This window comes from Sapajus apella, unplaced genomic scaffold (genome assembly GCF_009761245.1).
Source record: "Sapajus apella isolate SASKATOON/1434 unplaced genomic scaffold, GSC_monkey_1.0 scaffold138, whole genome shotgun sequence".
NCBI classification, from domain to species: Eukaryota; Metazoa; Chordata; class Mammalia; order Primates; family Cebidae; genus Sapajus; species Sapajus apella.
Genome location: NW_022437078.1, coordinates 304,993 through 318,761, shown reverse-complemented (window position 1 = coordinate 318,761; position 13,769 = coordinate 304,993). Strand labels below are relative to the sequence as shown.

At 40.8% G+C, this 13,769-nt stretch overlaps 1 protein-coding gene and 1 long non-coding RNA gene across 3 annotated transcripts in view; both read right to left on the bottom strand.

The window, feature by feature from the left end:
- The window catches only part of GALNT10 (polypeptide N-acetylgalactosaminyltransferase 10), a 222,595-nt gene that overhangs the window by 99,703 nt on the left and 109,123 nt on the right, over positions 1–13,769 (bottom strand). The window lies entirely within an intron of this gene.
- Positions 251–9,917, bottom strand: LOC116540299. Its single transcript, XR_004264381.1, has 3 exons — positions 9,566–9,917; positions 8,506–8,514; positions 251–264 (listed from the first exon to the last, which is right to left on the bottom strand). It is a non-coding gene; the product is annotated as an uncharacterized LOC116540299 (long non-coding RNA).

Below are 13,769 nucleotides of genomic sequence, written 5' to 3'. Positions count from 1 at the left end.
CTTAATCTCCCCAATATCCAGCAGGGTACCTGGTTCTAGAGACCTGCCCACAAGCCACCTTCCAGTTGACAGCCCAAGCAAAGCCCCTTTTTTCTGCCTCTTGTTTGGGTGCAGATTACAGCAGACAAAGGGGACCCAAGGACGGCACAGAAAAAAATAGAAAGCCGCCACTCACACCAGGGGCACCCCCATCTTAGCAGCCCCACTTAAGACTTGTCTACTTGTTATGTTTTAGGATCTCGACACTGGATGGTGGAGTGTGCCCTGTTTTTTTGAGTATGATAAACAAGAAGCATCCTTTCGTCCACATGTCTTCAGAAAGCAGCCACAGGAAAAGGGCCTAGAGCACTCCTCCCATTGCAAAGAGGCTGGGCATGGATAGCACTGTGGGCCAGGCAACAGTAACCTTTGCTTCCTCATGGCTTATCATGCCTGACAGTCTAGAGAGCACTTTTCCTTCTCTCTCCTCTAATCTGTGCCATATTCAAATGAGGAAGATGAAGCAGGGAGTGTTAATCCCATTTTCCAGATGAAGAAAATGGAGCTCAGAGGGGCAAATGACTTGGATTCAGGCCTCAAATCCAGGTAGTATTTATTTAAAACAATACTTTTTAAAAATTTTCAAAAGTGATCATTGCACAAATGTCTGGAAGACATAGAGAGGCTCAAAGGAAAACTGACAGCAGCAAACATACTGCCCTGCCACTGACATGTGGGGCTGACCTCTACTCAACATTCGGGATGTGTCCTCTCTGTGTTCTCCTCTGCACACGTGTATTTGTTTTTACAATATGGTATGCAGCAATAAACTCTTCTGTGTCCTCCCTCTATTCCCCTAACCCCAGATGGCACCCAGGTCTTTATGAACTTCCAGATGCAGCGTGGCCTCCTGAGGTGCTTGGAAGTGTCTCTCTGGATCAGGACTGGGCAGAGTGATGCCTCAGCAGAGGGTCAAAGTAATGGCACTCTGAAACTTCCAGCATATAACCTCAGTGTGGAGGCCCTCTTGAATCAATACTTCTGACCCCAAAGGGTACTGTGAAAGAAGAAACTTCTGTGGAGTTTAGAATCTTACAACTGAGAGTTGGTGGAAACCTTTTCTCTCTTGCAAAAGCACTTTCACTGCCCTTTGGTTTACAGTCTGATTGGGTCCCAACCTTGACTAAGCAAAGCTTAGTGAGAGGTGTACAGCCCAGGGACAAAGAGACACAGTTGGGGAGGTTCATTGACACATGTTGAAATAGCGAAAAGAACAGAAACAGTGAATGTCCACCAACAGGGGAAGATTAAATAAAGGATGAAAAATTCAAACTATGGAATACTGATAAGCAGTTAAAAAATAAGGCAGAAGGTGACAATGACAATAATAGAAAACATCTGTTGAGGATTTCCAACATGCCAGACAGTGCTGTAGGCGCTTAATATGCATTAAGCCATTTAATTGTCAAAATAATCTTATAGTGTAGGGAATATAATTCTCATTACAAAGAGGAAGAAACAAGCTACAGGGAAGAAACTTGCCTACAGTCAAATAGTTGGTAAGAAATGAAGCCCAGATTTAAACCCATCTGTCTTTAATATATATTAGTATTTTATAGGGCTAATTTATCAATCCTATTAATTGTATCAGCAAAAAATAAGAATGACTAGGTAAAAAACAAATAGTGAGGAAACGAAGTAGGTGTCAGAATTGGTGGCTTCTAAGAGCCTTTGCTCTGCCATGCGACAATCCAAGTCAACAACAGGTCCCAGCTGGACCTCAGTTTCCCTTTATGTCAATGAGGGAATGGGCAAGTCTGTATTCTTTCTCTTTCTCTTGGTAGCAGCAACCTGATTTTCCTTGGGGAATCTCCTACACCTCACCTGTGTAGGGCTGGGGTAGAGCTGACTCCTCTCTTGCCTTGAGGGTGGGCATAGGAGCTTGGCTTAGCAGACACAACATCTCACCTCTCCAGCCCTGTTACAAGTAGGTCTAGGAAAGGTACCTGTAAATCAGAGAAGGTCTTTGCTGAGACAACTGGGAAAGACGTAAGCTCTTTTCTGTTGAGATTGAACATGGGAGGATATACATCTGGTCTGCCTGGGGCAACCATGTGGACTGTTCCTTGCCTCAGAATGAATTTAGCAGAGTGGAAAACAAAGCCAAGAGTTGGAGAGAAAGATTCCTAGTGGCATCAGTTGAGGACCTGGATCCATCTATGGTTGAAACCAAGGACTATTCCTGGCTTTTTCAGTTATATGAACTGATACATTTTCTTAAGTCAGCTTGAGTTAGGTTTTTGTCACTTGCAAATAGAAGAATCTTTGCAGATATAAGTAGATAATCTCTAGGTACATTCAGTCAAATGAATCAGTTTTGGACCCAGTGATGGCTTCTGAAGGACAAAGAGGCACAACCGTTGCCCAGACTGTACCTCCCAAAGTGCTGGGATGGCCACCCAAAGTGTTGGGATTAAAGGCATGGGCCACCGCACCCAACCTAACAATAATATTTTTGAAATATCTGTAACAGTTTCTTTACACTGCTGTCCCACATGATAAAATGTTCGGTCCTCCTACAGATGTACAAGCAATATATTCCACATACTCAAGCTTTAAACCAAGATGAAAGCAGGAAAGAGGAACTCTGGTTAATGAACATGGTATGCAAGGCAGAAAATAACCCTAAGGACCACACCTCACATCCCAGTGAGGAGCCAGCTGCCAGCTGCGAGGTAAGCATTCCTTAGAACGCAATAGACTTTAATATCAAGTTTCTTGATGATTCATAAAAGGATAAAAGAAGAAATAAAAATGTAAAGATATGTGTTCCAGGATGTTTTTGCCACACTGTTTCCAGAAGCAAGGACCTGGAGATGACCTGCATGTCTGTCTACAGAGGAGCTGTCAACTAAACAATATTCCTATGGAATATTACACAGCTATTAGAAATATCTTAAAATGTGACCATAATATATTAAGCAATTGTAGAACAAAACACAATAGTACAACCACATTATTATAAAACCAAACCGAACCACAGCCTAAGCCCCATTCATATGTCTCTATATATTGTATAAGCAATGAAAAAACTATAGAAAGTGATACACTAAACTGTTACTGTTCACTACTTGGGCAGATTTAGGATTGGAGTGTAAAGTTGGGAGATAGAGGGAGAAAGGGACTATTGATTTCTTCCCCTGAAAGATGTGGAGAAGGAGCCTTACAGTCAAGAGAGAATTATGTTCTCCTCTATGTAACAGTGCTCCTAAGCTAAGCTGTTCTACTTGTCTTATCATCACACTATCCCTGATACCATCTTAATGAAAGGAGAGAATAGATAATCACTCTTATCTTCTAGTCATTATTTTCTTTTTTCTTAAACCCTTTCAAGGCCAACACCACTTAGAAATCAAATTCATCTCTGTAACCAATTTTGCTGAATGCTATTTATCTGCTCCTGGACAAGAACATATTACCTTCTGTATGGTGAGTGCCATGCATGCAGAAGAGTCTGCTGGTGTGACTGCTGGATTTATATAGCAAATCCTACAAACTAGGCCTGGTCCAAGTACCTTCACAGACAGGGCATTCAGATTTAAAAACGTCTCTCTCCGTCAGGTGTGGTGGCTCAAGCCTGTAATCTCAGAACTTTGGGACACCAAGGTGTGCACATCACTCAAGGCCAGGAGTTTGAGACCAGCCTGGCTTACATGGTGAAACCCTGTCTCTACTAAAAATACAAAAATTAGCCTGGTGTGGTGGCATACGCCTGCAGTCCCAGCTACTAGGGAGGCTGAACATGAGAACTGGTTGACCCCGAGAATTGGTTGACCCCGAAAGGTACAGTTTGTGGTGGGCCGAAATCACACCACTGCACTCCAGCCTGGGCAACAGAGTGAGAACCTGTTGTAAAAAAAAAAAAAAAAAATCTCCCTCCTCTGTGAGACATGGGTCTCAGGTCTCAGGCTTCAGGTCTCAGTCTGTGTATGATGCAGTAGAAAAAAGCACAGGCTTAGATCTAGTTGGAGCTTTCTTTGCCTTCTACTAGCTGTGTGAACTGGAACAAAGGGCTGAGGTTCTCTGAGGTTTAGTTTGTGCATCTGTGAAATGGAGCTAGTGATGGTCCGCATCTGATACAATTTCAGAGAGGCGGGAACCACAAGAGTTGTAATAGTTTGTAAACCAGAAGACAGTGTTGAGTGTAAAGGAAATAAATCATCATTGCACAGCAATTCAGAATAGGAACCAGTAACATATAGCTGGCAAGGTGTTCAGCACAATGCCTTGCACATTGATAAAAAATAGAAGCATCTGACAAACAGTACATGTTGTTATTAATGGAGAACATAGCATTGATTTCTAGAAGACTTAGAAAATGTATCTAAAAGACTTGAAGAAATAATAAAAAGAAAACAAACCATATATCCAGTCATGTAGACGTAAGTGGCTTTTATCTAGCATAAATTTTAGGGGGTAGGTGCCCCATATAACTTTTAGTTGATAGGCAGCCATTTTTGCTGATAGATTATTTATTTTCAAATTTCAACCTGAGGGCTGAATTCACTGAACTCTTTTAAAAATTAGAGAAAAGAAGTCAATGTGAGAAATGTTATTGGCTGCCATTTTATTTTAAGGCATATGAGCACCTTTAAATCCCAATATTAGGTCCAATGGATCAATAACTGTTATCTTAAAAGAAACACCATTGTTCAGAAGGAAGTCTTTTAGTTTCAGAGGAGGAGAGCTGATTTAAGTCTTCTAAAAAATCAGTGATGCGGCTGGGCACGGTGGCTCACACCTGTAATCCTAGAACTTTAAGAGGCTGAGGTGGGCGGATCATCTGAGGTCAGGAGTTCCAGACCAGCCTGGTCAACATGGCAAAACCCCGTCTCTACTACAAATACAAAAATTAGCTGGGCGTGGTGGTGTGCACCTGTAATCCCAGCTACTTGAGGGGCTGAAGCAGGAGAATCGCTTGAACCCAGGAGGCGGAGGATGTAGTGAGCCGAGATTGCACCACTGCACTCCAGCCTGGGCAACACAGCGAGACTCCGTCTCAAAAAAAAAAAAGAAAAAAGAAAAAAGAAAAAAATCAGTGATGCTTCGAAAAAAATCCTAGAGTTTTTCCTTTCCCAGCCTATAAATCATTCCATCTATAGGACCTCCCCCGCCACAACAGCCTTGCTAACAACCTGCCAAAATGGGGAGGCTGCACTGCTCTTGAATCCTGAGCATCTCTGCGGAACCAATCTTATACTGAAGTACTCCATTATAAAAGCGTCAGGCGAGCTTGCTCTACCACATGAATCATGATAAAAAGGGTAAAAACTGCTAATAAGTACTAAATACATCTTCTAAGCCTGTCACCGTTCTACCAAGGGTCTGACAAATGGCTCTGCACCATGGGGTGGGGGCGGGTGCAGACTCCTGTCATTCATTCCCAACAAAAAGGGTGGAAGGTTATGGGCACCGCTCTTGCCATGACCTGAACACTGACCATAAACTCCATCACACCACACGCCACAGACCACAGCTGGTCTTAGGTCACTTTTAGGCTTACTATCTGTTATGCTTCAGGCATTTCTTGCTATACCAGGAAGGTGAGTTAATTAAGATCACAATAAAAACACAACTCAGAAAAAAATCCTGTCATCATTTCCATTTTTCACAACACAAATAGCATCAGTTATTCAACTGCCTACTTGACATTGACATTTGGATGTGAAACAGTGTAGCAAACTTGTCTGCAATAAAAATCGTGATTTTCCCCAAAACCTGCTCTTCCCAAAGTCGTCTCCATTTCTGCAGATGGCAACTTCATCTCCCCAGCTGCTCTGGCCAAAAACCTTGGCATTATCCTTGGCTCCTCTCTTATTCTCATATCCACATTCTTGTAAGTAAATCCTGGCACTTCCATCTCCACCTTCCAAGTATGTCTAGAATTCAGCCACGGCTACTCCACTACACCTACCGTGGTCTGACTCACTCTCACTCTCCCCTGCCTTGCTGTAACATACTCCTAACTCGTCTCCCTGCTTCCATCCTTGGCTGCCTACAGTCTATTCCTAAAATAGCAACCAAAGTGATCCTTTTAAAATGAAAATCAGATCATGTCACTCTCTGTTCAAAACCTTCCAGTGGCGTCCTGTCTTACTCATTTTGGGAAAAGCTCCAGTCCCAGCACAACCCCTGATCACTACCCAGATACCTCTCCAGCCTTACTTCTCATCACTCACATCATCAGGCCCCAGCCACACTGGCTTCCACAAGCCAGGCATGGCGACCTCAGGGCCTTTGCATTTGCTGTTTCTCTGCTGCAGGGCTCTTCCACCAGTTAACTGCCCTGCTGGACCCCTCATCACTTCATAGCTCTGTTCATATGCCATCTTAACAGAAGGCACTTCCCCGATCCCTGACATAAAATCTACCCTATTCTTATTATTTTTTCTAAGCTTTATCCTGTTAATCTTTTTTTTGCCCTAGATCACTTATTGCTATCTAAAAAATCAATCCATTTATTTGTTTGTTTATGACTCTCCCACCCCTACCCTCAGTGGAATGTAAGCTCTAGGAGGGAAGGAGATTTTGACTATTTGCTCATTGCTGTTTCCCTAGGACCTAGGCCATATAGTAAGCACACAACATAGACACTCAACAAATATTTGCTGAATGAATAAATGGCTTTCAGAGACAGTTTTAAGTAACTAATAGGCATGAAATCTCTTCAAGACAGAAGCTATCTCTTGATCATTTTAGCATAATAAACCTGAGTAGGAGCTGGCTGCATTTCAGGTGAGCTGCGGACTGGAGGGGGGAGGGTAGAACGGAGCCCATAACACACACGGTTACCGTACATAAAGTTCCCAATTTAGTTAGCTCTGGATACATCAGTTGGGTGGCTATTCAGGGCAGGAGCCCAAGAGCACAGGCAGCAGCTCTGCCAATAGCTTCCCCTAGTTTTCAGGGTCTCCAACAGGGATGCACAGCTGGTGATGCCACCTGGGGCAGGAAAGGTCAATTCTTGTAAAATCCCTGCCCTTTCTTGCCCCAGGCTTACACCATCATTCGAGAAGACTCCCCTTCTGCTATGGGAATAGTTATGAACACCAACTGTTCCACTTCTCAAGCCAAACTCAACATTACCAAGGCCACATTATCATGGGGCAGGTGGGTGGTCCCCGAATAGGACCTCAGCCACCAGCTCTGCTAGGCCCAGGATGCTATCTCCTCACAGTCCACTCCTTCCTTCTGATTCCCCACCCTTTCATCAGGGTGTTTTGAATGCTGCAATGGTTAGCAAACCATGACAACAAATGCATTTCCAACGCACTCTACCCCACAGTACGTTATCTTTTAAAAGATTCAAACAATAAGCAAAATAGTACATATTTACCCACATGGCTACTATTTGTAGTAATCTTTCTTTATGAATAAAGGTCTCTATTTCTATCTGGTATCTTTTTTTTTGGAAGATATTTTCGCTACAGAATTCCAGGTTGACAGGCTTTTCTTTTCATACTTTATTGTTATTATTTTTTCACTAAACATACAACCCTGCCCAGGGTGTACCTGTGTGACTTTGGCACACCTCTTTATCCTTTAATTCTTCTAGTTGCTGACCTGAAAAAAGGTGAATAATGGTGATGTAGAGGATATCACCTGCCCAAGCCATTCTTGAGGGATATTGGTCTGTAATATTCTTTTTTTGTAATATCTTTGTCTGATTTTGGAATCAGGATACTCCTGGTTTTTCAATGAGTTGGAAAGTACCCCATCCTCTTTAATTTTGGGGAAAATTTTTAGAATTATTTCTTAAATTGTTGAAAGAATTCATCAGTGAACTCATCTGGGCCTAAAGTTTTCTTTATGGAAAGGTTCTTAACTACACTGTCAATCTCTTTAGTAGATATAGGACTATTCAGGTTGATTGTTTCTCCTTAAGTGAGCTTTGGCAGTTTGTGTATTTCAAAAAATCTGTCATTTCAGCTAAGGTTTTAAATGTTTAGGCACAAAGTTGTTGAGAGTATTCCTTTATTATTTTCTTAATAGTTAAAGAATCTATAGTTATGTCATCTCTATCATTCCTGATATTGGTAGTTTTTGTCTTCTCTCTTTTTCTCTTTATCAGGCTGGTTAGATGTTAATCAATTTAATTGACCGTTTCAGAGAGCCAGCTTTTGGTTTCCTTGATTTTCTGTTTCATTGATCTCTGCTTTGACTTTTTTCACTTCCTTCTGTTTACTGTGGATTAATTTGCTCTTCTTTTTCTAGTTTCTGAAAGTGGAAGTTTTTGTTTGTTTGTTTGTTTTTTGAGATGGAGGCTTGCTCTGTTGCCAGGCTGGAGTGCAGTGGGGTGATCTCGGCTCACTGCAACCTCTACCTCCTGGGTTCAAGCTATTTTCCTGCCTCACCCTCCCGAGTAGCTGGGACTACAGGGGCGTGCCACCATGCCCAGCTAATTTTTGTAATTTTAGTAGAGACAGGGTTTCCCCATGTTGGCCAGGATGGTCTCGATCACTTGACCTCATGATCCTCCCACCTCAGCCTCCCAAAGTGCTGGGGTTACAGGTGTGAGCCCCCACACCCAGCCGAAAGTGGAAGATGATATCATCAATTTTAGACCATTCTTTTTTTCTAACATAGGCATTAATGCCACAAATTTCCCCTTATCTACTGCTTTAGTGACATTCCACAAATTCTGACATACTGTGTTTTATCATTCAGTTAAAAATGCTTTCTATTTTTTGCCTTGATTTCTTTTTTGACTCACCTGTTATTTATATGTAAGTAATATATTTTCTAATCTTTTGGAAAGTTTAAAAGGATTTTTTTTTATTGATTTCTAAATTTCATTGTGGTTGTTTTCTGGCCCAAAAGATAATCTATCTTGGTAAATGTTTCGTATCCACGTGAAAAGAATGTGTATTCTGCTGTTATTGGTTGAGTGTTCTATAAATGTCAATTAAGTCATGTTGGTTGACAGTGCTGTGAGAGTCTATTATATCCTCGCTGATTTTCTGTTTATCTGTATTACCAATTATAGAGAAATTATAATTGGTAATTATAACAATTTTCTGTCTATCTGTATTACCAATTACCAGAGATGGGTTTTTAAAACTCATAATTGTGGCTTTGTTTATTTCTCCTTATAGTGATTATTATTATTATTATTTTTTTTTGAGCTGGAGTTTCACTGTGTCACCTAGGCTGGAGTGCAGTGGCATCACCTCAGCTCACTGCAGCCTCTGCCTGCCAGGTTCCTGCGATTGTCCTGCCTCAGCCTCCTGGGTAGTTGGGATTACAGGCACATGCCACCATGCCTGACTAATTTTTGTATTTTTAGTAGAGACAGGGTTTCACCATGTTGGTCAGGCTGGTTTTCAACTCCTGACCTGACCTCAGGTGATCCACCTGCCTCGGCCTCCCAAAGTGCTAGGATTACAGGCAAGAGCCACTGTGCCTGGCCTCTCCTTATAGTTCTATTGGTTTTTGTTTCATGTATTTTGAAGCTCTCTTATTAAGTACATAAACATTCAGGATTGCTATGTCCTCCATAAGAATTACCTCTTTATTATGAAATAACTTTCTTTATTCCTGGTAATATTCTTTGCACTGAAATCTACTTTGACTGATATTAATATTGCCACTGCAGCTTTCTTTTGACTTGCGTTAGTGTGGTATATCTTTTCTATCTTTTACATTTAACTTACTTGAATCTTTACGTTTAAAGTGCATTTCTTGCAGGCAGCATATATTAGAATCTTGTTTTCTTATCCAATCTGACAATCTCCACCTTTTAACCAGAGAGCATTTACATTTAATATGATTGTTGATATGGTTAGGTTAAAGTCCATCATTTTGGTATTTTCCATTTCTTCTTCTTCTTCTTTTTTTTTTTTTTTTTAACAGATGAGGTCTTGCTGTGTCACTAAGGCTGGAGTGCAGCAGCATGATCATAGCTTACTGCAGCCTCAAACTTCTGGGTTCAAGTGATTCTCCCATCTTAGCCTCCCAAGTAGCTGGAACTACAAACATGTGCCAGTATGCCTGGCTAATTTTTTTTTTTTAATTTAGTAATGGGGTCTTTCCTAGGTTGATCTTAAACTCCTAGGCTCAAGTGATCCTCCTACCTCAGCCTTCTGAGTAGCTAGGATCACAAGTGCAAGGCACTGCACCCAGTTCTATCTCTCCTTTCTGATTTTGATTCCCTTCCCTGCTTTTTCTGCCCTATTTTGGATTTTTTTTTTTTACAATTTCATTTTATCTCCTTTGTGGGCTTATCAGCTAAATTCTGTTTTGTTATTTTAGTACTTGCTCTAGGGTTTATAGTATATGTTTATAACTCATCAGTCTACCTTCAGATGATATTTTGTACTTCATATGTATGTACTACAAGAACCTTACAATAGCAGATTACTATTTCTCCCCTCCAATCTTTATGTTGACACACATCTTATTTTACATACATTTTAAACCCAATAACGTTATTATTTTTGGTTACAGAGTCAATCGTCTTTTAAAAGATTTAGACAATAAGACAAATAGCATATATTTATCCATATAGCTACTATTTCTAGTGATCTTCACATTTTATAAATAAAGATCTCTTTTTCTAGCTATCTTTTAAAAACATATATATTTTCACTGGGTACAGAATTCTAAGTTGACAGAGTTTTCTCTTTCCATACCTTATTATTTTTTTCTTACTAACCATAGTTTACTGACATTTCCATACTTTAAAGGTGTTGCTTCATCATGTTCTTGTTTGTATTGCTTACAACAAGAATTCTCCTGTTATCTTATCTTTGTTCCTCTCTATATAACATGTTTTATTTCTCTGGCTGCTTTGACATTTTTTTCTTCATCACTGGTTTTTAGTAATTTGATTATGACATGCCTTGATGTCATTTTCTTTGTATTTCTTGAGCTTGGGTTTTACTGAGTTTTTGGGTGTGGTATTACAGTTGTTATCCAATTTGGAAGACTTTCAGCCATTACTTCCTTACACACACTCTAATTACATGAATATTGAGCCTCTTTTCAATTTTTAAAAATTTTTTTGGTGTGTTTTACTTTGAGTAGTTTCTTTTGCTACACCTTCAAGTTCATTAATCTTTTTTTTCCAGCAATATCTATACTATTCATCCCATCCAGTATATTTTTCATTTTAGACACTGTTGATTTCATTTCTAGAATTTTGATTTTGATCTTCTTATAGCTTCCATATCTCTACTCAACTTTTTAAACATATGAAATACAGTTATAATTAACTCTGCTAATTCTAATATCTGTGTCAACTCTGGGGTGGTTTTGATTGAGTGATAATACTTGTCTCTGTGGGTCATGTTTCTCTACTTTTTTGCATGCCTGGTAATCTTTGATTAGGTTTCACATTGCTTAGTGCTGAATATTTTTGTATTGATATAAGTATTATGTCAAGCTTTGTTCTGAGTGCATTATATATTTGGAAACAATTTGATCCTTTTGGGTAATAATTTATGATTTTTTTAGACTGGTCCAGAATACTGTTTAGTCTAGGACTGATTAGAACCCACTAAGGCAAAATTCTTCTAAATACTCTACCTGATTCCCCATGAGTTATTAATTAGGAGGTTTTCCAGTCTGGGTGGTAGGAAGAGGCCCTATTCTTAGACCTGAGTGAGCACTAGGCACTGTTCCCTATATCCCTTTAGGGTGATTCCTTTCCCAGCCTCAGATAGCTTCCTCATAGCATGTGCTGATCAATAATCCACTGAGTAGTTGAGAGGACTCTGTGGATCTCTGCAGTTCTCTCTTTACACAGCTCTCCTCTCTCCAGTACTGCGTCCTCTGAACTCTAGCCTCCTTGATCTCCTTGGACTCTCGGCTCCATCTCCTCAACTCAGGAAGTCTTCTGGGCTCTGTCTGGGTTTGCTCTCCCTGCACCATGGCCTGACAATTCTCCCAAGGCAATAAGCTGAGGCAACTATATATAGGGCTCACTTCATTTGTTTCCTGTTTCTTAGAAATTATTGTTCTTCACTGCCTGATGTCCAGTGTCTTAAACACCAGCGTTTTATGTATTTTGCCTGGTTTTTTTTTTTTTTTTTTTTTTTTGGTTGTTTTAGGCAGGAGGGCAAATTTACCTGGTCCCTATTACTTTATCTTGGCCCAAATGTGATTTTATACCTATGTTTATGTTCCAGTTGGGGCACTATGACATTATTACTGCAATAAATGTTGTTGACTTAAATTTCCTTTGTTGAGAAGCTGTCATTTTTTCAGGGTATGTATTTAATGCATGTTTGTCAAAGGTAGTAGGTGATAACTCCCTTCCTTCTTGCTTCTTTATACTTCATAGCCTGTTAGGGATGTAACAGTACTCAATAGAATACTAGTTATTATAGTAATATGAGCTTGTAAGTTCTTTTGAAGAAATTCAGTTTATGTCATAAATTAACTGTGTTAACAAAAAAGGAAACAGCAGAAAGGAACATGGAAGTAGGAATCTGGTAGACTTGGGCCTTTTATTGCAACAAAGGTTCATTCATTAGTGAAGGTAAAACTATGGAATGAAAAAAGCAGGTCAGGATTGTAGGCTGCTTTCATTCCCACTATGGATAATCTTTGCATGGAAGAAACTGACCACCTAACATGGGGTTTGCATAGGAAACTGCGGATTCCAGGCACTTCAGCAGTTGGGTCTCTGTTGTGCCATCAGCCCTGTGCTCTGGAGGGGCTGCCGCGTTCATTTGCCAAGCAGCCCAGCAGGGCTCCCAGGGAGTAGGGAAAGTGGGCCAGCCCACCAGTTAGCCACTGTTCACGCTCACTTGGCAGAAGGTGCAGAGGGCAGGCCCACTCAGAGCCAGCTGGCTGACTCCCATTTGCAGGTCCAGCGAGTCTGGGCCAAACTGCCTCCCTTTCGTTCTCCGGCTACGCAGTCCCCAGTGCAGCTTCTGGTGGAAGCAAAGGAAGCTGGCACAAACAAACAGCCCCTCAACCCTGTTCTTGACATGCCGTTGCCAAAATTCAGTTTGAGGGAACAAAAGGCAAACATAAACCTCAGCTCCTGCTGGAGAAGTTAAGCTAAAAGAAACCAAAAGGAGTGAGTGGCTCAACCGCTCTAGTTTACTCACACATTTCTGCTGTCAAACTGAGGGAAAGATTCCTCTCTGGAAAAAAAGGAAACCTCTTCAAGACATCTGTCAACTCATTTCTGAAAAGTCAGCTTCCACAATTGGTGGCTCTAAAAAAGGGGGGTGTCAGGAGCGCTGGCAGTAGTGACATCTTTTGCAGTTAGTAACTTGGATGCTGGCTTGCTGGGTGGGTGGGCTGGTGACAGAGGCCTCCTTAGCTCCACTCCCGCCCACCTGGAACAGGAGTTTCACAGCTTATTGATGCCAAGGGTCCATCTGCCAGGCTGGGGAAGCCTATGGACACTTCTCAGAGCAATGCTCTTAATACATAAAATAAAATGTACCAGATTTTAAAGAAAATCAATTAGACTGAAATATAGTTATCAAAATTTATTCAAAGCCAAGTGTGATGAGGTTTTGCCTGTAATCTCAGCTCCTTAGAAGGCTGAGGCAAAAGGATCGCTTGAGCCCAGGAGTTCGAGACCAGGGTAGGCATCATAGCAAGACCCTGTCTCAAAAAAAAGAGAAGGAACAAGATCTAATGGTAAAAGAAATGATAAATTATTGCGGTGATAGATTTCCCAATTATCTTGGTTAGATCATTATATATTGTATGCCCATATCAAAATATCACATGTATCCCATAAATATATACAACCATTATATAGCCAT